The 27,014-nt window shown below is 46.3% G+C and overlaps 1 protein-coding gene across 7 annotated transcripts in view; it reads right to left on the bottom strand.

The window, feature by feature from the left end:
• Positions 1-27,014, bottom strand: part of ST6GAL1 (ST6 beta-galactoside alpha-2,6-sialyltransferase 1) — a 120,837-nt gene that overhangs the window by 44,539 nt on the left and 49,284 nt on the right. For 5 of the 7 annotated variants that reach the window (XM_047876357.1, XM_047876351.1, XM_047876350.1 and 2 more), the window contains one exon: positions 6,234-6,391. The exons of the other annotated variants lie outside the window; for them this stretch is intronic. The gene's annotated coding sequence lies outside the window, so the exon portion shown is untranslated. The remainder of the gene's footprint in view (positions 1-6,233; positions 6,392-27,014) is intronic. 7 annotated transcript variants of the gene reach the window in all.

Genomic DNA, 27,014 nt, shown 5'->3' with positions numbered 1-27,014 from the left:
GCTGCTGAACTGAGAAGCAAATGTGGTAGGCAGCAGCCTGAAGGAGGTTAAAAAGAAGAAGAAGAAGAAGAAGAAGAAGAAGAAGAAGAAGAAGAAGAAGAAGACTTTTCAAGAGCCCATTGCAACAACCCAGGTGCAAACGGCCCATGAACCACTTACTCTTTACTGGGTGCTAGCAATTTAGAGATATAACCAAATGTGATCCTCTTTTAGAAACAAAAAGGAAGTTCTGAGAGAGTTGAAGCCATTTGCTCAAGATGCCATTGTCAGTGGTCAAACTAGATTATTCTAACTGCCCAAACTGCTCTGTTGTCCAACAGATGTCTCTCAGGACCCTTTAAAGAGCTCCTAAGAGCCTGGCTGCTTTACCAGGTCAACTACTGGTGCTGGTCACCATCCTGGACCCTCTGGTGACACCTCTTTACTCTGCCCTGATCTCCACTCCTTAACCCCTCAGTGTGCAAACCTCACCCTCATCTGTACCTTAGAACCTGAACTTTCTGTCCCTAGAGACCTTGACCCCCTACAACCCCCAGAGGGTACTTCAGCCAGCCACAATACCTCCAAGAAGCAGTCCATGTGTCCCGGCTTCCAGAAACCTTCACCACAATGGGCGCCCCCACACCACTTTTTTTTTTTGAGAGAGAGAGAGAGAGAGAGAGAGAGAGAGAATGAGTTGGGGAGGGGCAGAGAGAGTGGGAGAAAGGGGATCCAAAGCAAGCTCCGTGCTGACAGCAGAGAAGCAGGCTCCGTGCTGAGGGCAGAGAGCCCGATGCGGGGCTCAAACTCACAACCATGAGTTCATTACCTGAGCCGGAGTCAGACGTTCAACCAACTGAGCCACCCAGGTGCCCCGAGGGCTCCCCTTTCTTGCTTTGTGCCAACTGTGCTGCCACTTAATCCTGTAATGACTCCTCTCCCTGCTTCTCATGTCAGGGATGGCTGGCTGCCCACCGACATCGGGATCCTGCTGCCATTCAGAGTTGTTGAAAGTGGCGGCCCACCCAGGGGTTCCATTTTCCAGCAAGCGCACATGCACACACATACACACTCTGCCCCAAGGTGGGACAGGTGGCCTACGAAATGGGATCAAAAATAACAGGTGCCTCTGCTAGGCCAAGATGACTAGGAAGTGTAGCTAGCATCACCCTAACCGAGCTTCTTGGTAGAGACCTCCCGCATCCTTATTCCTACTCCTCTGGGAGCATCAGCAGATTCCCTGCAGTAGATTCTTCCATCATCCCAGGACTTCCCTGAGCACAGTGGATTAACAGAAGCTGTCCTCAATGTATTAAAAGCCAGAGGTTCCTGAGTCCTCCATACCAAGTACCTTTCCGATTTGTTTCCCCCTGCTGTGATTCCCTGATGTGAAGGACAAAGGCAAAAGAAATGCAGACACAATTAAATTTCCTTATAACCTGCAGCCCACTGACAACTACTTGAGGCAGGCAGAGGATGCTTTCCTCCAGGAACTCCCGACTGTTTTAATGTTAATGCTCTTGTAGAGGCAAAAAACAACCTTAGCTTGACAGTAGCTAGGCCCTAGGATCCTGTAAGGCTTCTGTAACATAGGAAAATCCTTCTGGAAACTTCCTTGGTTTCTACTGGCCCCCAACTTAAAAGTACATAATCACTTGCTCCTCAAAATCCCACTGCAGGTCTTTCTGCCCAAGGGTCCTATCCCCATGCTTTAATTAAACCACCAAAAAAAAGGTCTCAAGATTTCTTTCTTGACCGTCCGCTCCCGGTCATCAAATCACATCAATCCCCAGGTTTTAAAAGATGCTATCAGCCACATTTAATTAAGAATGTGGGCTCTTACTTGTCAAATGAACAAAGATATTGCTGCCGGTAAGAGGTTCTGTTCAGCATGAGGTTACCATTGTTATCACAATCAGTTGGTAAAATTTCAGCGTGATACAAAGAAATGGATGATTTCTTTGCCCTGGACAGGTTTGTTTTGTTTTGTTTTGTTTTGAATAAATGTGCTTCTGCCATCTGGCTTTTTGAAATCCTCCAAGAGTCTCGTGGGCAAGGAATGCTGGTTTGTGTGGCCTGAAACTTACCCCAATAAACTCATGACTTTCTGATCCCAGCTGGCCTCCTGAAAAACAGGTTTTATTGGTTGGCTAGATATGCAGGGTACTTAAAAAAAACTACCCACAACTGCCCTCAACTAGGCAGAATTAAGTCATTCTATGCTTATCTGGAAGAATCTGGCCCCCAAGTGCTTAAAAGTCAGGAGCCCAGCAATGTAAAACCAGATTTTTATTGACTGCCAGATCAGATACAGGTCTCTCACCCATCATCTCAGTGCTCAGCAGCTGAAGGCAGGCAGCCATTACATCAGAAAGACACCCTGCTCTGGGACAAAACAGAACTGTCACAGCTGAGCACAGTAACTAGGTGGCCCAGAATTCTCACTGAAGAGCAAAAGGGGACCAGATGGCAACAACGCACGAGGGAAAGAGTTCTACTGAAAGACCAAAGATGAAGAATTTTCTGTTAAATCCTGATACCGAGGGTCTGATGACCCACATCTGTCTCTTCGAGCCCCAGTTTAACTGTCTTTAGTGAGAACAATGATGTCTGCTAATGTTGTCTTAAACATGACGGTCACCAGGAACCCCTCGGCTGGAAATCGTGCCAGGGGCTGTTTATTATTCCCTTCCATTTTGGCTTTACCCAACCAGACAGGAGAATGGCAGGGCCAGAGTTGTTGACATTCCCTGGAGCCCAGAGTCACTGAAGGGAGCTGCTGTTCTTAGAGGCAGCCACCAAGGTGATGAAATGTTTACCTCTCTCACCTTGGCAAATTGATCTCTTTCCTAGGACCAGCCCAAGGCCAACTGGGCCACCATACAAAGAGAAAAGGGAAGAGAATGTAGAGGAACGAGGGTTTGATCAAGTCTGTCCTCAGGGTATACCCTACCCCTAGTCCCACAGCCATAAGGGTCAGTGTAGGTGAAAGGAACCACGCAGGTACTACTTTTCCATATCACCTGGGCATTAACATCACCTAGGATGCATCTAAAAATATGGATGGCAGGGGTGCCTGGGTGGCTCAGTCGGTTGAGCATCCAACTTCAGCTCAGGTCATGATCCCATGGCTCGTGAGTTTGAGCCCCACATCAGGGTCTGTGCTGACAGCTCAGAGCCTGGAGCCTGCTTTGGATTCTGCGTCTCCTTCCCTCCCTGCCCCTCCCCCGCTCACACACTTGCGCATGCGCGGGCACGTGCTCTCTCCCTCTCAAAAATAAATAAACAAAAAAATTAATAAAAATACAGATGTCCAATACTGTCCTCAGTAGATTCTGATCTAATTGGTCTAGACCAATAGAGGCCTAGAGGAATATGGACGTTCACAGGAGGGTGGGCTCAGGCAGAGTGGGAGGAAGCCATGCTAGTTCAGGCTAAGTGTGAAGGTGGGGGATGAGCCAAAAACCATGGCCTCAAGCGTGTGCAATCCCTGCTTAGCAGAGGCTCCTCCACAACCCGAGGAGTCTGCTGTCCCTTCATGGCCCAGAGTTACTGAGAAGGAGGCGGGGCTTCAGTCCAGGGTTTTGGGAATCTCAGGCCAATCTGTTGTCACTTCTGGGCTCCCCACCCCAATGGGAAATGTGAACAATTCAGGTCTGTCCTGAGGTCAGAGGCGGGGAGTCACGACTACCAGAGAGAGTGCTAATTGCCCTGGCATCAAGGTGTGTGTTTCTCTCACCTTCTCTCCTCCCAGCTGTGAACCTGACTTAGGTCACCAGATCACACAGGTAGCAATGTGGCTAAAGTATAATCTAATGGGCAAAGGAGTGTGCTCCATTCTGGGCAATCACAGACAAGGGCTCACACTCAACTTCTACTCCTCGCGAATGGTCATTTTCTCCTAGAGGGGAAGGGCTGGTATTCTGGAGTTTTCTACATTCACTTCCCTCCCCACCACACATACACAGAGACCACTTTATAGCTGCACCTATTTGGTGCTTAATGGAGCAAGCAGACGGTGGACAGTTTGGATATTTTTCTTTCGGGGCCAGATCCATAAATCTCAGCCCTAATTAATCTCACCCCCAAACCTCCCTACTTGGTCATTCCCTCCCCTTCATTTCCGGGATCCAAGAGCATGCCCATAACCAGCCCATCTCCATAGAGGAAGCTTCCCAGACTCTCCAGGCTGGAGCCCTCGCCGTGTAGACTCCCACCACACTCTCGACCTAGGTGAATGCTCTCTTACAGGCATTCCAGGTGCTGGGAGTGAGGGGCGGGGGGGGGGGGGGGGGGGGGGGGGGGAGAGAGCTGCTAATCTTATTCTCCTTCTAATCAGAGATAGGGCTCTATGGGGATTCTGCTGCTTCAGTACCGCTAAGCACAAGGCATACAAACAGTACTCAGTATCCGGACCAGGGCTCACCGCCTGGGCTTGTAAATGTGTTATGTTGAGGGTGGAAGGTGGTTAATTTTTACATAAGAAAATGATTTCAGACTTGAACCAAAATCACCAGTGAACACGAAGCAACTACTGGGCGTGCCTCCCTATACAGAGAGAGAGGAAGACAGAGAAGTCACCATGACTGCTTTTGGTGGCTCCCTATGTGCCAGGCACTGTGCTAAACCTGCACGTAGAACCGTTCATTCAGCCCCAATGGCCACCCTCCGAGGTTGGCGCGGTTATCGTTTCCATTTCGCAGAGAGGGAAGCTGATTTTTCAAGAAGCGGAAAGGCTTTGACTGATAAATGGCACTGCCAAAACGACAATCCAGGACTGTCTGAATGCAAAGGCCATGCTCTCAGTACCTCTTCGCCAGTGACCATCTCCTTGGACCTGTGATTCAGCCACAGCCGTGCCCGCCTAACCCCAGAAGCAAATGGTTTCAGTTAATAAGGAAACCAGCAGTATTGAGTTCTAAGCCCAGGGCACGCTTAGGATGCCACACACACTTTATATGTCGAACTGGATCTTTCAGCAGCCCTGGATGGCTGCTGTTCTCACAGTTGACCTTTGGCATTTACAGGGTCAACATTTGAAATTTTGACTATTAGAGAACAACCCCATGGTCCTAGACATAAAGCAGGCAGATTTTGCTCATGAACGAATATGAAGTATGTGCAGCAGAAAGTTGGCAGGGGCCAGTCCCTTAGTATGTGAAAGGGCTCATCCCCGGGCCATGACCCAGTGCACAGGGGGCTCTCTGCCCCCCATGCACTAGGAAGTGATGCAGATAACTGCCTGTGAACTACAGATCCCACAGAAATAAGATTGCTAGTCCGTGTTAAGCAAAGTTTATACTCGATGATGAATTTCTGCTAACAGATTTATAAATGCCCACAGCTCTATATTCATGAAATCAATCAGAGACAAAAATCACTTAAATGGTTCAGTTATGCACGACCGCATGTACGGGGGAGCCTCTGTGCCCTGGTAGCACGTGCACGAGTCCTCATCTTAAAATTCTCAAAGATCAAGGGTACCTGGGTGGCTCAGTCAGTTAAGCGTCCAACTTCAGCTCAGGTCATGATTTCACAGTTTGTGAGTTCAAGCCCCGCGTCAGGCTCTGTGCTGACAGCTCAGAGCCTGGATCCTACTTCAGATTCAGTGTCTCCCTCTCTCTCTGCCCCTCCCCTGCTCATACTCTGTGTCTCTCTCTCCCTCAAAAATAAATATTAAAAAAAAAAAAAAAGAATTCTCAAAAGTCTCAAGAGAACACTTTCATGAATGTTGAGCCTCCTGATCCAACTTTTTATAGACAAGGAACATGAGGCTTGGGGGAGTCCTGTAACCTGCCTGGGAAAGTCTGGCCCTGAAGCCAGTGAGCTTTCCCCCCTAAAGCCCAATAGCAAGTCAGCAAAAGATTGTCAAATCCTGCATGCTGACCCAACCAAGGAATGTGACTTAAGAGGATGGAAAAGAAAGAAGCACCATGGAAGGAAGACAGCTGCCCCCCGGGCCGCCACAGTCCCTCCCACCCCCAACCAGTGCTGGCCTAGGAATGGCTGTGAACTTACCTTTTGACCACATCCATTCGGATCAATCAGTTCAACCAAGATGGAGGTAACTCTGGGCTCAGGCCCGGTAACAGTAGGCCCAGAGGTAACGGCCATGCCGCTGCTCTCAAGATGCTAACAGTCTCAAGTACCGTGAGAAATCAGACAAGTGCCCAAATACCTAATGCACTATTTACTCTGTCTGTTTCCACACCCCTCCCCAGCCCAGAACGTGAGCGCCTGAACCAGCGAGTTACCTCGATGCTCCCAGAGACAAGGTCAGGGCCTGTGGCTCAGCTTCATGTGCCAAATAAGTGAGCGTTTTCTTCTTGCAAACAAGGTGTTCAAGAATCTTAGCCCAGGAGTAGGAGCCCACATCCAGCCCGGGATCAAAGCCTTCATGGACGGGGAAGACCTGGAGGACAGGAGAGAAACAGCACAGAGGTGGGCAAAGGGCAGGGCACCAGGGCACAGAGAGAGGTTCAGGTCAGCCCAAGCAGGGGCCCAAAGCTGAGCAGCGGGAGGTGACACTGAAAGGGAGTCTCGGGCCTCACCCCGCGGCACCATGAGTAGCCTGGGTCTGGCGATGATCGGACACGTAGTGGAGAGCAGATAAAAAGCTTCAGAGGAAAGCAAAGAACCAGCGGGAACTGCGCAAGGTCAGCAGGAGTGGGGGTGGCGGGGTGGGTGCCATGGCTTACAACACCCCCTCCACTCCCTGAAGGTAAGCAGCCAACAAACGAGTACCAGCAGCTGCTCCTCCACCATCTACTTCGTGCCACGTGTGGGGCCAAGCAGCTGCCGAATCTTCACCATAACCCCACCATCAGGCAAGTAATTGCTGAACCCGTGAACTGAGGCTCAGAGAGGTTACAGGACTTGCCCACAATCAACCTACTGTTAAGAGGCACAGCCAGGATCTCAACGCAGATTTGACTCAATCAAGGCCCAGAGGCCAGGAAAACCCTGGGTGCAGCTTCCTGCGTGGGGCAGAACGAGGAGCAAGCCTGAGGCGAGGAAGACGTTCAGACTAGGCCCAGTCTGCAAGGGTGGTGCGAAACTTCACGGGAACCCAGCTTTGCAGCCAGACGAATCCAGACTTGGATCCCCGCTTCATTACTCATCCCTGTGATCCCAGGCAAATGAGATACGAGTACTCAGGGTCTCAGTTTCCTCCTTTGCAAAATGTGTGCAGAACCACCTACGTGACGGGACTGCTGTGAGGGTTAGAAGTAAGGAGCCTGCAGTGCCTGGCATGGGGCAGATGCTTACGACACGGTGACTGGTAAACTTGGACCTGGCTTAGCTGCTATGGGTGGGGGAAGTCCTCATTTCTGAGAGGAGATGAATTTTCTGGGAGTGTCATGAGTCAATATTTCTCTTTGGCTACGTACAGGACCTTGATGTTCATCTCAACAAAACTGACGTCTGCTGCTTTCGGTGTTAACCCTTTCAGACACTGCTCCCCAGTCAAGAGAATCAGAATTTGGGACCCTCGATGAAGTGAGAGCCCAGGGAATGGTAGAGGGAAGGCTGGACTCCTGGAAAAGTCTGAAACCGGGTCCCAGTCGAGAGGTCCCTAGCTGTCCACCCAAATCACCGTGTGTCCTTGCAAGTCACTTATCCCCTGGGGCCTCTGTTTCCTCACAAGAAAAGGAGCTTCCAAGCTATGCAAAGTGACACTATTGTCATTTTCAATTTCTCCAAGACAGTGGTGTAACTTCATCACCTCTGCAACGCCATGGAAGTACAGCTCGTGGGTAGAGGACCTTCCCATTTCAGAGAGAAAAAAAGAAACACTGTTGAAGGAACACCTACTTAAGACACTGAAGATTTCTTCTATTCAAGGGTCATTCTTATGAATTGAGGTGACTTGTGTTAGAAGAATCATGTCTCTGTGATTATCAGCATGAGAGCGTAAACCTGTTCAATTCCCTCAAGAGCTGGTACCCCCAGAGCCCCTGCAGACACAGGGGCAGGGGAGGGCTCTCTTCTCACCTCCAAGGAGAGGAGGGAGGGCTCACAGCCTGCACAGGAAAGGCCGGTACACCCAAATTCTCACAAGAAAGCCTACTACTGCCTTTTCTCTGGATTTTCCCTCAATTTAGAGAATAGTCCAAACTCACTCCCCTTCCTAGCCTCACCCTTAGGTCTCTTGCCGCTACAATGTGACCTGAGAAGAAAACAGGAAGTCAGTGAAGTGGTCCCAGGACAAAAAAACAGGGTAGGCAGAGAGGTCTGAGGTCCAGGCACCCAATGTTGATTTCTTTGCTCAGTCAACTGCACCTGTGCTCTGAGCTGCATGTTGTAGGGTTTTCTGGCCTTCTTGCTTGGTGTTGAAATAACCTCAAGGGTACTCGCCACCCCCACCTCCCACCAATCAAAAGCAGTAAAAAGAGAAAAAATACTCTGGGTTCTCTCTTGGTCTGTGAACAAACAGGTTATTTAGAGCCACAGCCCTCTTTTTTAAAAAATATTTATTTTGAGAGAGAGAGAGAGAGAGAGAGAGAGAGAGAGAGAGAGAGAGCGAGCGCATGCACATGCATGGGCACAAGCAGGGGAGGGGCAGAGAGAGAGGGAGAGAAAATCCCAAGCAGGCTCCACACTCAGTGTGGAGCCCAATGCAGGGTTCAATCCCATGAATCGTGAGACTGTGACCTGAGCCAAAATCAAGAGTTGGACGCTCAACCAACTGAGCCACCCGGGCACTCCCTGTCCCTTTTTATATTGAGTAAATTTGGAGTGTATCCTGGACTTTTGAATAACATATTATGAGACGCTGAATCCTGCTAAAATTCTCTAGGGAAGAAAAAACGTTGATATTTTTCTTTATTTATTTAACAGACAACTAACCCACTTAGGTTCAGATTGAAAGTTCTGTCTCATCTCTTGCGACTGATCGCTTCAATGCCAGTTTGGTTTTCAAAGCCTTCACTGGGCTAATTGGGTCTGTCTGTCACGTAGGCAACTCTGGGTTTATCTGGGACCTGGTTGGTGTTACTGTTATAGTTAAGCTCTCAAAACCTTTGCTGTGCCTCTTTGGGTCTATTCCATGCACACACACCTTGCAGCATGCCCATGACTTAGATCAGGCCATGTGCAGAGTCAGTGGGAGCCCTTTTTCCAGTTCTCTCCTCTCAGGGATTTCCTCACACCCTCTGGTGGCTCCATTGCTGGGATCCTCTGGCTGGAAAGATGGGGCTATCCCAGAGTGGTAGCTTCCTACACCGTCATGCAATTCCATGTGACAAAGGCCATGATGGGTCATCATCCAAGTTTCAGGTCCAGTATCCTACACCTGTCTCTCAGGGCTCCCATGTTGTTTTTGCATTCTGTCCAGTTTTTTAGTTGTAAACAGAGGGAGGTTATAGTTGGATTCCTTCATCTTGGCTGCCTTTTCTTCTCAGCAATTTTTACTTCTTAAAATTCCACTCATTTCTCAAAGCTCCATTAAAATACCACTTCCTGGGACACCTAGGTTGCTCAGTTGGTTAAGTGTCTGACTACCTGATTTCAGGTCAGTTCATGATCTCGTGGTCATAAGATCAAGCCCTGTGTCAGGCTCCACACTGAGCAGGGAGTCTGTTTACGATTCTCTCTCTCCTTCTGTCCCTCCTGCGTGCACACACATTCTCTCCCTGTCTCTCTCTCTCTCTCTCACGCACTCTCTCTTAAAAAAAAAAAAAAGGCACTTCCTTCCAAGAAGCCATCGTTCTTCCCCCAGCTAGAAAAACTTTCTTCTTCCTCTGTATTAGGGAAGATTCAGATTTGGCAATATCGAGAGTCAAAGTCAAATCTTTTCATGATTATCTTTGTTCAAAGATCTAGGTTCAAGGACATGGCTGGAATGAAATCAAATGCAACCAAGAAGCATCACGGTGGTTAGGAGAACAGATTTTGCCTAAACCCCAGCTTTGCTAATTGCTGGATGTGTGTCTTTAGGTGAGCCACTTACATCCATGTACCTCAGTTTCCTCATCTATAAAATGGAAATAATAATACTACAGACAATTGTGAGGATGAAACGAGTTAATAGTTATAAAGCGCCTAGAATAATGCCATGTTGTAGGTGTTAAGAGATTCGCCATCTCTCACAGGTTACCTCAACTTTGCTCTGCAGATGAGGAAACCCTACAGAGGGAAGAAGAAAGAACAGACAGAATGAACTCTATCTCCACCTTTTACTAAGCCCTAAAAGGGACTATAATTTTTATTTTGACAAACACTTAGAAGAGCACAATTTGGGTGTCTGTGGGGACCCTCTGAGAAGCCACGTGGCAGATGGAAGGCTCGTGGTATAAGGTGGGTTAGATCTGCCTTCCACAACTGGGTCTCCTCTGCGTCTGGCTTTCCTGTTCTAAATCATGACTCGATGGGGTAGACTGGTCTACCTGCACATTGCTCACAGAGTGAACCTCTGTGGAAAGCAAACGGAATTGGGCCCTTTCTCAGTTCACCCTCCAATGCCTTCCTGATACACACATAATAAAATCCAAACTTTTTTAGGCTATTACATCAGAGTTCTTGTGATTTTTTTCCTGCTGTCATTGCTATCTGTAACCTCATCTTCTGCCACTCCCTCACAGCCCTCACATTCCAGCTGGACTGAGCTAACTAAAGTTCACCCATCCCACCTCATCATTGCCCAAGAGCACCACTGCCCTCGTCCTTGAGCTCAAATACCCCTCCCTGCCCTCCTGTCAAATGTGTAAATGCCTCCTCTCCTATGCCAACTCTTCAAGGACTTCCGGGAGGCTTTCCCAGACTCCCCGGGACCCATTTGGTTTGGCCCTCACTCCCTCCCTTGTTCCCAGAGCTCTCTGCATTAGACACCCTGGTAGCACTTTCTGGTAGATGGTCATCGCTTATTTTATAGGTTTCCTCTCTCCTTCACTGCACCGGTGTTTTTCAAAATATGTATCTTATGTTAGTTGGTCTCCAAATCAATGCAGAGCAACACTACCAGCTTTTCAAAAACAGAATAAACTCTGTGTGAGGGAGGGGAAAGGAAGGGAGAGAGGGAACGAGAAAATAAGTTATGTTTCTCTGGAGAACTCTAACACATGGATGCATTCTTAGCCAAAATCCCCACTGTGATGCTGGAGACATTGACAAGCTAACTCTAAAATTTATAAGGAAATACAAAGCACCTAGAATAGCAAAAGCAACCTTAAAAGAACAAAGTTAAAGGACTTGCATTCACAAACGTGCTATAAAACCTCAGTAATGAAGACAATTTGTTGTTGGTGTTAGTTAGGACAGACAACTAGATTGGGGGGGAGAAAACCAAAATCCCTAAAGAGGCCCACACGTACACAGTAACAATTCTTTACAGTGGTACCAATGAAATTCAACGGAGAAAGGAAAGTCTCCTTAATGAATTATTTTGAAATAGCTAGAGATCCATGCAGGGAAGAAATACGACTTTTGACCTCTACTTCATTTTATCCATACAATTAATTTCAGATGGATCTTAGAGCTGTATGTGAAAGTGGAAACAATAACACTTCTGGAAGTAAATACAGAAGAGTTTCTTCGTGAACTTGGAGCAAAGATGTCTTAGGACACAAAAGGTACTAATCACAAAAGGGAAAAAAAAACGGTTTAAGTAGAAGTTCATCACATTTAAAGTCCGATTTATGTGAAAGTGGCCCTGACAATCTCAGTTCTTAATGTGAGAAAGACTGAAGATCAAGGCCCAGAAACAACCATCTCAGGACAACTTGTACCCAAGATGTTTCAGGGCCCCACACCAGGGTAACTGACTCATATTTCACCAACGTGTAGGCCCAGAGTTAAGAAGCGTTTAAGAGAACAAGATAAGGTCTTTGTCACTGGAAGATCAGAGAATTGCTGGGAGATAAGACTCACTCAGAACTTACAGTGCTACTAACCTATGTAATTCTGACCTGTGGTCCAAAATAACTCAGGCAAAGAAGAGAGCAGGTTGCGTTGGAGTGAACACATTGAGGATATGAAACAGAAGGGAAGTGAGAAAGTATCTAAGTGTACCCCCCTCCCCCATCCCATTTGTATAGATGAGAAAACAGGCCCAGTGGCATAGAGAAGGCCATGTCACTGGTTTACGACAGAGCCAGACTGGAACCCTGATTTCTTGGCTCCCTGTCAAATTTTCCTTCCAACCCTGTCATGCTGCTGACTTTACAGAAGATGTAGGGGATTCGCGTTGGTGCTTAAACGTATTTGAGACAATACTTGTGAGGTTCCCAGTATACTGTCCAGCATACAACAGGTGTTTGGCAGAGAATATGACGGTTACGCTAGACTGGACTTCCCAGATGAGCAGCGACAAAGCAGAAGGCCCCAACGCCAGCATTTCTATGGCAAAGCTCATGCCACACCAGGATTATTCCTACACCTGTCCGGCGCCCCATTCTACCAGCTACTACCGTTCAAGGAAAGCCACAGAAGCTCACTGTGGCTCTTCCCTAACTCACAAGGCATGAGGATTGAAGAAGGAAATGCCCATCCCTTCCGTGATGGGCCCAGAGTTCAGATTTTGCCCCAGAAACAGGAAGGCTCGCAAGTTGGACGTGAACACACCACAGAACTCTCCTCACCCGAAATCCTTGGCTGTGCTGTCCAGGCCCAGTGGTAGGTAATAAGGATACAGGGGTGCCTAAGGCAGGTCTCTGCCTCGGGAGGAAGACAGGTAAGAGAGAATCACAGCTGCCCAGTATGCCACCATGAGGAGGGTCCAGTCAACCAGTCTAGATGGTTTAGGGAGGCGAGCTGGAGGAGACATCTCAAATAGGAAGATGAGAAGGAGTTGGACAGATAGAAGTAGGGGATGGGCGGGCTGTGTTCAACTGCGTCTCCAATCATTTCTTTGCATTTCCTAAGGAATGCGCCTTATACCTTTCCATTCAGACAAATTTCATCTGTGTCACTGGGCACCATCAAACACTCGATACCTTCCATTCCTTGTGACACCAACTGTAGGGGGAAAGCCGCTGAATTAATGAGCATATGAAGTATCACCCTCTCTCTGCGAAATTATACACTTGCTAACCTTAAAACCAAGATTTCGTTAAAACCCGTTCAAAGCTTCAGGGACACGAGAATGTCGCTTTGCTCCCCCTTTGTTTCAGGATGGCCCCAAACCTACAACGTAGACATAAAAATGCACCGTAACAACAAATACAGTCAAAATCTGGGAGCTCATTACAACAGAAGTTAGACCAATGCAAGAGGGCAAAGCTCTCCCTTCTGCAGGGTACAGAATAAAAATTAAAACACAGTGCTTTTCTTTTGGCTCCATTTACGCAGGGGCTTTGATGTATAAGGCTCTGTGCTATATATCACCTCACTAACACCCCCTAACACTTCTGTGAGGCAGGTGCCATATTCCCGCTTTACAGATGAGGAGACTCAAGAACAGAAGGGTCAAGTGAATTGCCCAAAGAAGGCATCTAGACTCAAGCCCACATTTACAAGCTTCGTTGAGTCCTAATTACGTGCCAGGCACCACTTAGTACTTTGCAAGAGTTAATACACTTCACCCTCCTGGCAACCTTATAGGGATAATGCCACTGTCCCCATTTTAGATGAAAAACGAGTCAACAAGAGATTAAATAACATGCCCAACACCACACATCTCTCGGACTCCAAAGCCTATGACAGATCCATGTGCAATAGTAGGTGTGGAAGGAAACAGGAAGGTCATTCCTCTTCCTCAGGCCACAGCCAGTTCTGGAGGAAGCTCCATTGTGCTTTTGTGCTGCTGTGGGGAACGGAGGCTGAATGTCGGGGAGTGTCGTGTCCAGACTTGGAGGCTGTGGGTATTTGGGCTTGGCCCTCACCATCAGTCTGCAAAGGAAACTGTTTAACCAACCCGCCTCGAGGAAGGCGTCCCAACACTGATGGTGGCCTCGCCTGTCCCTCAGTGACATCAGTGGTGTTCTAAAAGCGAAGTACAAACAAACACTTGGCATATTTTTACCTTTGTTAATTTAGCAAAACTCTGAGTATCACACCCAGTATCACACCTAAATCTGGTGATTTAGGGGCAAGAATGATGAATTTACATAATCCCTTGTTACTGGGAGACTAGAATCGTATGCTGTCCACCTTAAACTTACACCAGGCTGTTATGTCAATTCTATCTCAGTAAAACTGGCAGAGAAAGAAAACCCAGAAGCAACACCTCGAGAAAACAGAAGCAATAATCTCAAACCACCAACACATTTTAAAATGTTTGTCGCCTTCTGGCCTAGAATTCAAAGGCTGGGGTGTTTATTATAAAGAAATCGCTTTAAATTTATAATTATATATTATTTATAAATACAATTATATTTAATCATATTACATTTAAATGTAATTAAATTATGCTTAAGCATAATTAACTTATATATGTATAAATCTCAGTGGTCTAATTTTATCATCTAATTATAAAAGATAGAAAAGAAACGTACGCATGAGGCTACAGGCTGGAGCATTAAATATGTCAATTTTGAAACAATCTAAATACCCAGCCATAGAAACAAGCAAATTTTATATAGGATTCAGTGTTATCCTCTGAGGCCATTAACACACCACATGCACTATAAAGATAGAAAAATGTTTATGGTACAGGAAGAAACAAACTCCATCCACACTAAAATTATAATTATAGTAAAAACCTTTTTTTTTTCCCGCAAATGGATGATGATTGTACGAGAACACTGTACGATGAACACTAATGTGTCGGAACGCCAGGAGTTAAAAAGCGTATCTTTCCTACTACTGCAATGTTTGTGAGTGAAACAGACTTAGAACTCGCTCGGTTGCCCACAGGCAGGCACATGGCCCTCCTAATCCCGTTTCCCCTCCATCAGGATATCTTCGTCTTCCAGGAAAGGGATAAAACTCAGATGAAACACAGGACCTCCAGCCTTAGCACAGGGAGGGCAAACACATCTAACTTGGCGCTTCACAAGCCGGCCTTGGCCAAGCGCTCTCTGCGTGTTAGAACCTGAATCTTCACGCAACTTCTAAAAGGAAAGTATTGTCCGTGTGAGACAGGCTCACCCCATAGTGAAAGGGCTCCCTTAACTTCCACTCTTGCATTTGAAGACAACGGTTCCCCTTTACTCGCCTGTGACCCCTCGGCTACCTCCTTATTAGAAGCAGGTCTAACAATGGTTTGGAAATTACCTACACCTACTCTGCCCCCGGCCCCCCTTGCCCACTGCACACAACACTGTCAACACCAGCAGCAAATCAAACGCTCAGAGGTAATACCACCACATCAGGGCCACTGCTCCTTTCCACCTATTCAATTCCACCATCCTTCCAGGCCCAGATCAAGTCCCAGGAAGAGGAAGGACAGACCTGGGTCACAACCCAGCTCTTACGTTCCAGCTTCACGACCCCCGGCAAGTTATATGACCCCCCTGGGCTCCGTTTCCTCAGCTATTAGGCGGTACTGTAATAAATGCTTCATGTGACTGTGGCAATACATGAAATACGTAAAACACACCTTCGCCCAATACAGGAGTCAATAGCCACATGTGGCTATGGAGCCTTAGCAGTGTGGCTAATCCATATGGAGATGTGTTGCAAATGGAAAATACACACTGGAGTTGGAAAATTTCATATGGAAGAAAAGAATGTAAGAATGTTGGATTCGTAACTTTTATGCTGATGACGTGATAAAGTACATACTATTTACATGTGTTGGGCTAAATTAAATATATTAAAGTTAATTTCATCTTTTATTTTTACTTGTTTAATGTGACTATTATAAAATTTAGAATTCCATACATGGCCCACATTTGCAGCTTGCTTTCTATTTCCACCGAACATGGTCACCGTTCGACGTTCGTCCTTTCTCTGGTTTTGCCCTCCCCATTCACTGGCCGCATAGAAGCTCATGCTCAGTATTGTCTGAAGTCTTTAATCGCATCTGTGGTTCCTTCCAGGTGCGTCCTTTCTCCGTCCCAGGCCCCAGGTTACCAACCTGAGCCAGGTGACAAAAAGTAGAAAGGAAACTAGCTTCTTAGAATCAGGAAACTGAGCTGCCGTCCTGGCTCTACCATTACTAATCAAGTAGCCCCTTAGCATGCCGTTTCACTCCCCTGAGCCACGGTTTTATCACTTACAAAACAGGGTTAATGATATCAATGTCCATGGCGTGAGAGAAGGCAGGTGAAGGTGCTTGGTAAACTGTCAAGGACTGCAGAGGTCAGGATTAAGTAGTTGCGCGGCGAGGAGGTGGGGCACTCTTGCCTGCCTCCTCTGAGACACTCTGCCTTCCATTTTGTACCGTTACAACTACTTTCCACGTCTCATGTCTCTAAAACCAAGTCTCCCCAAGAACACGCCTCCTCCCTCTCACAAGCCCCCAACGAAAGCAGAGTGCTACGGGTAGACCCCCTCAAACCACCACACAAACGCAGTGTGTCCTGTGCCCCAGGCATTAGGCTCGGTGATGGGGATGGCTTTGCAGGAAACCTGGCAACACAACATAGAACACGGTTGTAAGGGAGGAATCAAGTGAGTGTAAGCGCGCCAGGGACCAAGAGTAAGGTGCTTCTCACCTGGGAGAAGCAGAGAAGCGTGGTGGTGGGGAGATGTAGGAAATGGCCAACGGGAAGGACCCATTTTGATACGTGCAGAACAGAAGGGTATAAAAGCATGAATGAGCAAGAAATGCTATACCAGTCCATCGAAAGTAAACATCGGCATTATGATGCCCAATGGGCCGCCTAACAATAAATATGTATCTTATCATGAGAGGCCCCTGATTAAGAGGTCCTTCCTGCGGACGGAGCACTACTGCCTTTCTGCCTTGGCTTCTTCACGGTCCACTCAGGGATGTGTGCAATACGCTGTTAGGAGCTGAAATAACACCTGTGGCGACAGCATCAACTTCAGCTTTGTGCACGGAGCCTTATGAAAGCAAAAGCCTCTGTCTCAAAACATCCTGTTCCTATTTTTAGCCAGCATATACCTCCTTACCATCTACACTCTACCACCTCCCAAGCCAACAGACGTGCAAAGCACAAACCTACACCACCATGTGGGTGGCAGGGTGGGCTTCGCCACGTCATAATGTTTCTTCCTAGTTCCTGAATAAGAGCCAGATTATTTCTAGTACAGCTGAGCTGCAACCTCTACCAAAACCACAATGTTCTAACTGCATGGCCCAGTTAAAGCAAACACATAAAGCTTCCGGGTTGAAGATCCGGGGCTGAAACTTCTGAAGCTGAACTTGTCCTTCAGACTGGTGTTCAAATACTTAAAGGAGTAAAGAATCTCAAAAGATCGTATTTTCATTTAAGAACAAAAAGACAAAAGATCAGGAAGTGGGTGATTCTAAGAGGGACAGTTGAGCAATAAAAGTAGATAAGCATCATGCGGAGGTGGCCTCCTCGGTGGCATCAGTGTCCATCCCTGTGGACAGTGGGACCATGAGCCACACCTTACCGATGGCCAGATACAAAATCAGTGCCTGGACCCCAAATCCCCCTCTTTGGGGAAACTACTGATTACAAGTATTTTAAGAATGTTAAGTCCTATCAACCTATTGCAATGTAAGCACTGTATTTAGATCCTGATCTGAATGTTAAAAATGCTTTAAGCATTTACTAAGTAAGCTTTACTCCCAACATGGGGCTCAAACTCATGATCCTGAGATCAAGAGTCGCATGTTCCACTAACTGGGCCAGCCAGGAGCCCCAAACAAACTGCTTTTAAAATTACATACACACAGGGGTGCCTGGGTGGCTCAGTCGGTTAAGTGTCTGACTTTGGCTCCTGTCATGGTCTCACGGTTTGTGAGTTCGAGCCCCGCGACGGGCCCCCTTCTGACAGCTCAGAGCCTGGATCCTGCTTCAGATTCTGTGTCTCCTCCTCTCTCTGCCCCTCCCCTGCTCATGCTCTGTCTCTCTCTGTCTCTCAATAATAAATAAATGTTAAAATTTAAATAAAATAAAATAAAATAAAATTACATACACACATAGCCACATGCACATATAACAATTGGTGATATTTGACTATTAACTCCCTATCTGATGGTATGAAGGAACTGTTCATTATTTAAACATAGTGGTATATTGTGGTTTTATTTTTAAAGGGTCCCCGTCTTTTATTTTTTTAAAGATTTTATAATTGTGTTGGCGGCCACTGCCGCACCGCCTCTAGCTCGCCAAGCTCGGCAGAAGGAGAAGGGGGGTAAGTGAGGAGGTCTCAGTACCATGGCTCGTACAAAGCAGGCTGCCTGCGAATCGACGGCGCGGGGCGGGGTAAAGCACGGAGGAAGCAACTGGCTACCAAAAGCCGCTCGCGAGAGTGCGCCCTCTACTGGAGGGGTGAAGAAACCTCATCGTTACAGGCCTGGTACCGCGGCACTCGGCGAAATTAGACAAACTTCTGATCCGCAAACTTCCTTTCCAGCGTCTGGTGTGAGAAATTGCTCAGGACTTCAAAACAGACCTGCGCTTCCAGAGCGTGGCTATCGGTGCTTGGCAGGAGACAAGCGAGGCCTACCTGGTGGGCCTCACTGGAGACACCAACCTATGTGCTATCCATGCCAAACGTGTAACAATTATGCCAAAAGACGTCCAGCTAGCGTGCCGCATACGTAGAGAATGTGCTTCAGAATCCGCTCTGATGGAAAACATTTCATTCTATTAAAAAAAAAATTTTTTTTTTCTCTTCTTTCTGTTATTGGTAGTTCTGGACGTCACATATTTTTTTCCCAGGGGGGTCAAAAGGTACCGAAGTATATGATTGCAAATGGGAAAACTGGAGACAGAAATCAGGTATTGGCAGTTTTTCCATTTTCATTTGTGTGTGAATGTTTAATATAAATGCGGGGACATAAAGCATTAATGCAAGTCAAAATGTTTCAGTGAACACGTTTCAGCAGTTCACCTTTATAACAATTATAAATAAATTTGTTAAATTTTTCTGGACAATGCCAGCATTTGGATTTTTTTAAAACAAGTAAACTTCTTATTGACTGCAACAATGGTGTTTGTAGCATTTTAATTATACAGTAGATTCCATTCATTCACTATACTTTTCTAACTGAGTTGTCCTACATGCAAGTACGTTTTTAATGTTGTCTGTCTTCTGTGCTGTTCCTGTAAGTTTGCTATTAAAACACATTAAACTATAAAAATAAAGAAATAAAGATTTTTGTTTTTTAAGTAATCTCTGCATGCAATGTGGGGCTTGAACTCACCACCCAAGATTAAGAGTCACATGCTCTACTGACTAAGCTAGCCAGGTACCCCTAAACAGTCCCTGTCTTTTAAACATATACCAAAATATTTATTTATACAGACAAAATGAAAAAATAAAGAGCTGAATTAGAAGTCAGTTAAAATAAGATCTTATTTTGTATGGATAATCACATGCAGTAAACGAAAGCTAAATGAAAAGTCCTCCTACCTTAAATCACCCATAAAATAGAACACACAGTCTGTTTATACAACCCTGAATGCTCGCACAGAAGTTCATCCAGTGAATCTAACACAGCTGGGTTATCATCCTACCCTGGAGCAAATTACAACTTTTTTCTCTGGGTAACAGAAGAAGTAATTAATTATATTGAGTTTAGTTCCACGTAGCACAAAAAAGACAAACATTGGGATCACACCCTGCACAAAAATGTTCATCCTACTGAGAGTGAGGGAAACTCAGATTCATTGCCCCCAACCTGCTCTTGTGCAGGCCTTTGATTAATTTGGCTGAGTGGCTATCAGAACAGTGGACACTATCTCAATTATTCTTTCTTTTTGAATCTCTCCCCTTTTAAAAATGTGCTGAGTGGATACGGTTACATTGACATGCCAGTCTGTATGCTCATATGTTGCTTCTAGTGTTAGAGTTGCTATTTAAGAAAAAAGATAACCACATCTGAACCCGTAGAAATACATGGACAATAAGGAGCATGCAGTTTTCAGGTGACAAAGATAATCCTTGGTAAGGAAGCATCGCCGTGTTTTCCCATATTGCAGCAACACGGCAAGCACCAGGACCTCGCGTTCAATTATTATCGTTCTTGTGTCAATATCATCATTGTAAGTATCACTGAAGCCTTATTCTGTGTTAGATGCTTTCTATTTTATCTTAAATCTTCCGAATAACTCTGTGGGTTGATTATTTTACAGGTGAGGAAGCTGAAGATCAGAGTAAGTGAGTGATTTCCTGAAGGCCATACAGTTAGAGGGGGACACAACCAAGATTCAAGTCCTGCTCCGAAGCCTAGCCCTTTCTAGCACAGTGCTACCCTGCACACACATGAGGCCTGAGCACAGTTACTTAACCAGACCCCTTTATTTTCTAAAACATTCTAAAACATTTCTAAAAGAACAAAAACAAAAACAAAACCCTATTGAGTTGTCAACTGAAAAGCAGAGAAAACCCCACTCTGTGATCCATGGGAGGACTTCTACATGTTTACGGCCCTGTTTAGTCTCACTTCCAGTTTCTTTGGCCGCCATTATGTCTGCCCTTACATCCATCTGACACACTTAAGAGAACAAGAAATGATTCTTTGGTTTGGAATGATAGAAACTCAGATGATCCCAGGATACCCCGACCCCAAAAAAGAGGTCCCTTATAACATTTTTTTCTTTAAACTTCAAATCCATTGGGTTGTCATGGCAACTTAATAATTGGGTCAGAGTGGCCATTTATGAAAGTGAACTGACAAAGGACACGCTCTGTCCAAAGGCCAGCCAAGCAGTGACTTGGGCACCCCACAGGAAGTTTGACCCTGAAATAGATCCCTTTATGAACTTGCTACTACAATTCCTCATGCAGGGGATTATCAAGTGCCTGCAAAGGGAGGTGCCCATCCCACGCTAAGGATTGTGGGGTAAAAGTGAAGTCAGAGTCTCAGCCCATAGGTAGCTCGAGGCATCATGGGGAGTGGGTGTGGGGTAAAACAGCCATCTGCTGTCACAGGAAACTATCCTTTGCCATCTCCAGGAGATTAGAGGAGATGGACAGTTTTGGAGGGATTAGCAAAGGATTTGTCTCACAAGTGCTGACCAGCAGTGGAACCATCTGACAGAGAAAAATAGTGGACTGCGGGTTGTGGACAAGGACCATGTCTAATTTGCCTTTGAATACTGAAACTGTTCTCAGGTGCCACAACAGAAATCTGAAGGGCTCAGCTTGAGGAACTAGGTGTCTGCCCTCAGAATCGATTTGGCCATATCAGGGATTGACTGGAGATGAGGGAGATGATAGAATGATACCCACAAGGCCTCTCAAAGGCTGGAAACCACTGATATCCTAAAAGATCATGGGCAGACTACCCTCTGTCCTCAGAAAGGAGGGGAGGTAGCTGGGAATGGAAGCCCCCTCTGGCTTCTGTTGTGAGCAGTGGCCAAACTCGGTGACTCGGGAGAATTCATTTCTGCCCATAAGCTCAATGCCCCCCAACCGTGGAAGCAGTGGAATCATGGGAGCAAAGGCAGCAAGATGAATATGGGTCATCTCAGAAGGCACCAGGGCAGCTCATACACCTTCCCAGTAGGGATGAGGCATTCAGGCAGGTAACCCATGGTTCCAAAGGACCCAGGTCACAAGAACACACGTCTTCAGAGGTGAGACCTGGGGAGGCCAGAGGAGGTAATCCTAGGTCTCTAGCAGGCCACCCAGGGAGGAGTCACAAGTGTTCTTTGACTTAATGTGTGGGAAAAAACCAGTGCGTCTGATGTAAAGAACATATTGAGTATGAGGCAATTTAGTACAGGAACCAAAGTCTCTCTGACCCCAAGTCTGAGTTAGGAGTCCTCCCCTTCTGTCCCACAGCACCCCCTTACAGTTTGCGTGTCCACCTCCTCTGCTAGGGTGTGACCTTCCAGAACACAGGAACCATTCGAGACCTTTCTGAGGCCCAGGCACCTACCACACCACTAAGTCCAGACTGGATCCTAGGCAATGACTCCTGCATACCCCGAATGCACACACCGTGAATGAGGTACTATTCCACATTCCACACTCTACCCAAGAGAAAATAAAGGCCTGGCCCAATTGAAAAGCCAAATCAAAGCAAGTCCAGGAGAGGGCAACTGACTAGATCCTACCTGCATCTCCCATATTATAAACTGTAAGTTTCAATGGAAAGGTCTAAAGTCACCTGAGAAAAAAGAGAATTAGTCAGTTACCAACAGGTGCACAGGGTAGAAGCCTGGGGTGGAGATTCTTGCCAACACTGTGCAACCCTGACCAGCTATTTGTAGATGACCTAAAAGCAGGGGCGGAAAAGGTGGGAAGTCAGGCAACCATGACAGGTAGTGATGGAGAACTCACTGTGTCAAGTACATGAGCCAGCTGGTTCCAGATAAAGCCAGGACCTGGTTTGTATTCTTAATTGGAATTTTTACAGGAAATCAAGAAAGACCGAGCCGTGGGAAAGGACAGCAATGGTTTAAGAGAGAGGGACTTGGTTCTTCATTCCAGGTAGCCACTCACAGGGTAGTTAAATACAGTGGTCAATCCTGATGCCTATCAATACATCATCTTAAATGTCAATACCCCTGACTGAACATGAACTATGTATGTATCAGGTGCTGTGCTAGGCAGTTTCTCTCTCTGCAATTATCGTAACGACCCTGCAAGGTAAATGCACGTCACCTGCATTTTATAGATGAGCATCTTTTTTTTTCAATTTTGTTTTTTTTTTTATTTTTTTTCCAACGTTTTTTATTTATTTTTGGGACAGAGAGAGACAGAGCATGAACAGGGGAGGGGCAGAGAGAGAGGGAGACACAGAATCGGAAACAGGCTCCAGGCTCTGAGCCATCAGCCCAGAGCCTGACGCGGGGCTCGAACTCACGGACCGCGAGATCGTGACCTGGCTGAAGTCGGATGCTTAACCGACTGTGCCACCCAGGCGCCCCTAGATGAGCATCTTTATGGGAAGAGCTAAGCCCCTTGCCCAAGGTCACGCATGCAGGTAGAACAAGGCTAGAATTCAAACCCAACTCCAAAGCCCATGTTTACAGCACACAGAGGAAAGACTACCCCTACAAGTAAGGGCAGGGAAGGGAAGGCTAACTATGAAGAAATAAGGTCAGAGCTGGAAGGATGTGTAGGATGTGGACAGCTGGAACAGTGCTAGAAAGATATCCAGGAGGTCCTGATGGTCCCTGAGATCCTGTGACAGAAGACATTCAAATTCAAGTGCCTTGCAGTTATACCATTTTTCAAATAGTAAATGCTACCTGATGGGCACTTTAGGATTCTAATTTTTTATTCATCTCCTCCCCACACCTCTTACTGTCCACCTGCTGGTTCTAATTCTACTCTCTAGAGGAAAACACATGTCTCTTCTTTTGCCCAGAGGGCAATCCTTCAGGACTATTACACTCCCCTGAACCTTCTCTTCTTCAGGCTAAAGATTCTCCTTCTTTGAACCATTCCTTCAATGGCATGGCCTCTGAACCCCTAACAGTTCTCCTCACTCAACTCTGGGCCCGCTCTCATTTGTTCACATCACACTGAATAGAACTAAACAGTTTCCAGATGTGGCCCAACTAGTATGGAACAGGAAACTGACTACACCTCTACAATGCAAATATAAAGAGTTTCTAGGTAGTTTTTAGCAGTCTCATGTGAGTGACTCTCTCAGTTGAGCGACCACTGAAGTAGAGTTCATTAGCCTTTTTTCCAAGTCCTCCTCTATCTAGTCCCATCCCCAGGTGGGCTGCCTTACTTATGCCACTGGTATTCGGACCTCACATTTCATCCTCCACTTAGCCCGGTGCATTCTTTCTTTCTACACTTAGCCCCTCTCCTAGCCTGTGAAGCTTATACCGAACCTTGACCCTGGCACATACCACATTTGCTAGCACAAATGATAGCTGTGCATCATCCATAAATCAGCACGTCCTCCCGATGTATTCCTCTAAATCATGGACGGACGGGCACTAGCCTCCCGACACAAAAGCATTCTTCAGTGACAGCCACAGAAACAGTATGCATGAGCCAATGGAAACACCATCCAGGCCACATTTTCCACAGTGTTCCCGAGAATAGAAACCCCCAGTTATTGAGGAGACAAAGATGCTCAGTGTCTGACACAAGAGTTTTAAGTTACTCTATCATCATAACCGACACGTATTTTGATGCGACATCACATGTCTGCCCTCAAGGGAACACCTGGGATGGTCTTTAAAATATAGGTTATGGGACCATACACAAGTCTCACGGTGCAGACACCACAAAGAGCAACTCAACTAGGCTACAAGGGGCTGGGCTGGACCGCCAACTCGGAGAGAGATTATCTTTCGTAAAAAAATATTATGGAGGGGCGCCTGGGTGGCGCAGTCGGTTAAGCGTCCGACTTCAGCCAGGTCACGATCTCGCGGTCCGTGAGTTCGAGCCCCGCGTCGGGCTCTGGGCTGATGGCTCAGAGCCTGGAGCCTGTTTCCAATTCTGTGTCTCCCTCTCTCTCTGCCCCTCGCCCGTTCATGCTCTGTCTCTCTCTGTCCCCAAAATAAATAAACGTTGAAAAAAAAAAATTAAAAAAAAAAATATTATGGATAGAGAGAGGCTATGGTGCTTTCCCATATGAGCCCCAAATTGAAAAGTCTCAAGTCATGGAATTCTATGCCTCACGTCCCAGGGTGAGGAGAAGCAATAGGATGGACTTATATAATATATATAATAAATAGTTCCCTTAGTATCATAGTTATCACTTACTAAGTATTGCCACATGCTATGCATTTTACACAGGACATTTCAGTTATTGCCTCATACTCATGGTTTGTAATTATGCCTCTTGAAAATTTAAATTATATTTCTCCCTCCCTTGGGTTTCCCCATTCTCTAGAAGACAATGAAGACCTCCCAACAGCATTTCAACAAAAATATTTACAAGTTTTCTCCAGACCCTGGCAATTCATTTGGCCAACTAACCACCTCTTTCGTAAGTATTTCTCAAGATTTTCCTGAGAATAAGACACTGGGCTGGGCACTAGGGATATTTCTTTTTTTATGTTTATTTATTTTAGAGAGAGAGAGAGAAACAGAGACAGAGCGTGAGCAGGAGAGAAGCAGAGAGAGAGGGAGACACAGAATCGGAAGCAGGCTCCAGGCTCCGAGCTGTCAGCACAGAGCTCGACACAGGGCTCGAACTCACAAGCCATGAAATCATGACCTAAGCCGAAGTTGGACGCTTAACCGACTGAGCCGTCCAGGTGCTCCCAGGCAGCTACATTTCTTACATTGATCTCTCTTTAGCCACAGTCTTCAATTTTCTTTCCTCGGGGCTTGTTCTAGGCTCTCTCCCCTTTGTCAGCTGTGAGCCCTCAGGTAGGTTATGGAAAATACTGATACAATGCCCTTCACCTAAAGAGGACGGATGTAACATGCACATGGGAGCTAGCTTATCTCCAGGCACATAGGATACTTAATAAATATTAGGGATTTTTCTTTCTTTCATTCTTTCCTATGCAGCCAGCCAATCTGTGTCTTTTCAGAGAAGATGGGAGTAAAAAAGGAGTCAAATGATTCTGTTCTCTCCCAGGACATCTCTGAATTTTATGTCATTTGCCACCACCAGAGAATTAAGCCTGCCTGCTCTGCATATCACATTTAAAAAAATGTTTTTAATGTTTATTTACTTGAGAGAGAAAGAGAGAGAGAGAGAGAGAGAGGGAGAGAGAGAGAGAGAGAATGCAAGTGGGGGAGGGGCATAGAGAGAGGGAGACAGAATCCAAATCAGGGTCCAGGCTCTGAGCTGTCAGCACAGAGCCCGATGTGGGGCTCAAACCCATGAACCGTGAGTTCATGACCTGGGCCAAAGTCAGACACTCAACCGACCAAGACACCCAGGCGCCCCTGCATATCACATTTTTAAAAAGGGGGGGAAAAAGACTTTAGTTCTGGATATATTTCAAATCATGTTTCCTTTTATATTTTTCCTTTCCCAACACTATTCTTTTTATAAAATCCAAAGAAAGCAAACTGAGATCATTGAAATCCAACTCCCAGAGAGTCGGGGTGAGATGAAGCTGGTTCAATGCCAGGCTCTGACCAACAGTTCAGAGATCTGTCTGCCACCCTTGGCCAACTCTTTTCTTCCTCTGGTTTCCTGGGACTTATCATCAGCTTGGGTCTGGAAGTTTGTGTCCACCTCCCCCCAGCACTCAAATTCATATGCTGAAATCCTAACCCCCAGAGGTGAAAGTATTGGGACATGATTAGGTCATGAGGGTGGAACCTTCATGAATGGGATTAGTGCTCTTAGAAAAGAGGCCCCACTGCCCGTTCAACTCTATGAGGGTACAGTGAGAAGGCACCAGCTATGAACCAGGAAACGAGGTCTGATTTCAGACTTCCAGCCTCCAGAACTGTGAAAAATAATTTCTCCTGTTTAAGTCACCCAATCTGGTCTTTTGTTATAGCAGCCTGAATGGACGAAGACACCAACCACATCCTTTACATCCATGCGGAACTGTTTACTAACTTGTCACTGAAATGAGTCATCTGAAGATATACCTCTTAAACACATAACCACTGTGCAGTAAAGAAAGCCAAAGTGTAACCACATACAGCTGCTCAAAGTGCTAAGAAATATATAGCTTAGGGGAGAGAAATGCCACTAACCAACAGTCAGTGCGTCAAAGAGCAATCTCTCTACATTACACATTCTTGTCGTCTTATTGTTGCTGCTAATACAATGACTGATCACTAAGGTCCACAGGATTTTATTGGATTCAGTAAATACTAACTGTGGACCCACTATGTGCCAGGCATGGTGCTAGGGGGCTGGACTGGGCAAGGACAGGATATACTTTGCACTAGGTTCCGTCTGTCAATCTGGATGTTATTAGCTTACTGTCGGTCACTTCCCCACTCACTCACCCACCCACACCCAAAAGACGGTTTTTTAATAGCTAAAAACAAATCCTTCAAACAAATCACTTCCTCAAGCCACCGCCTGATCTCTCCTTCCTCATAGCAGAGCTTCTCGAGTCACTTCCCCACTTTCCACTTGTTCCTCAAATAATTGAAGTCAGCCCCCATCATGCCACTGAAATTGCATTTCTAATTGCAAAATCTGA

Source organism: Prionailurus viverrinus, chromosome C2, assembly GCF_022837055.1.
Source record: "Prionailurus viverrinus isolate Anna chromosome C2, UM_Priviv_1.0, whole genome shotgun sequence".
In the NCBI taxonomy this organism is placed as follows: Eukaryota; Metazoa; Chordata; class Mammalia; order Carnivora; family Felidae; genus Prionailurus; species Prionailurus viverrinus.
Note: the sequence above shows the minus strand (reverse complement) of the source record. Positions and strands in the feature narration are given on the sequence as shown.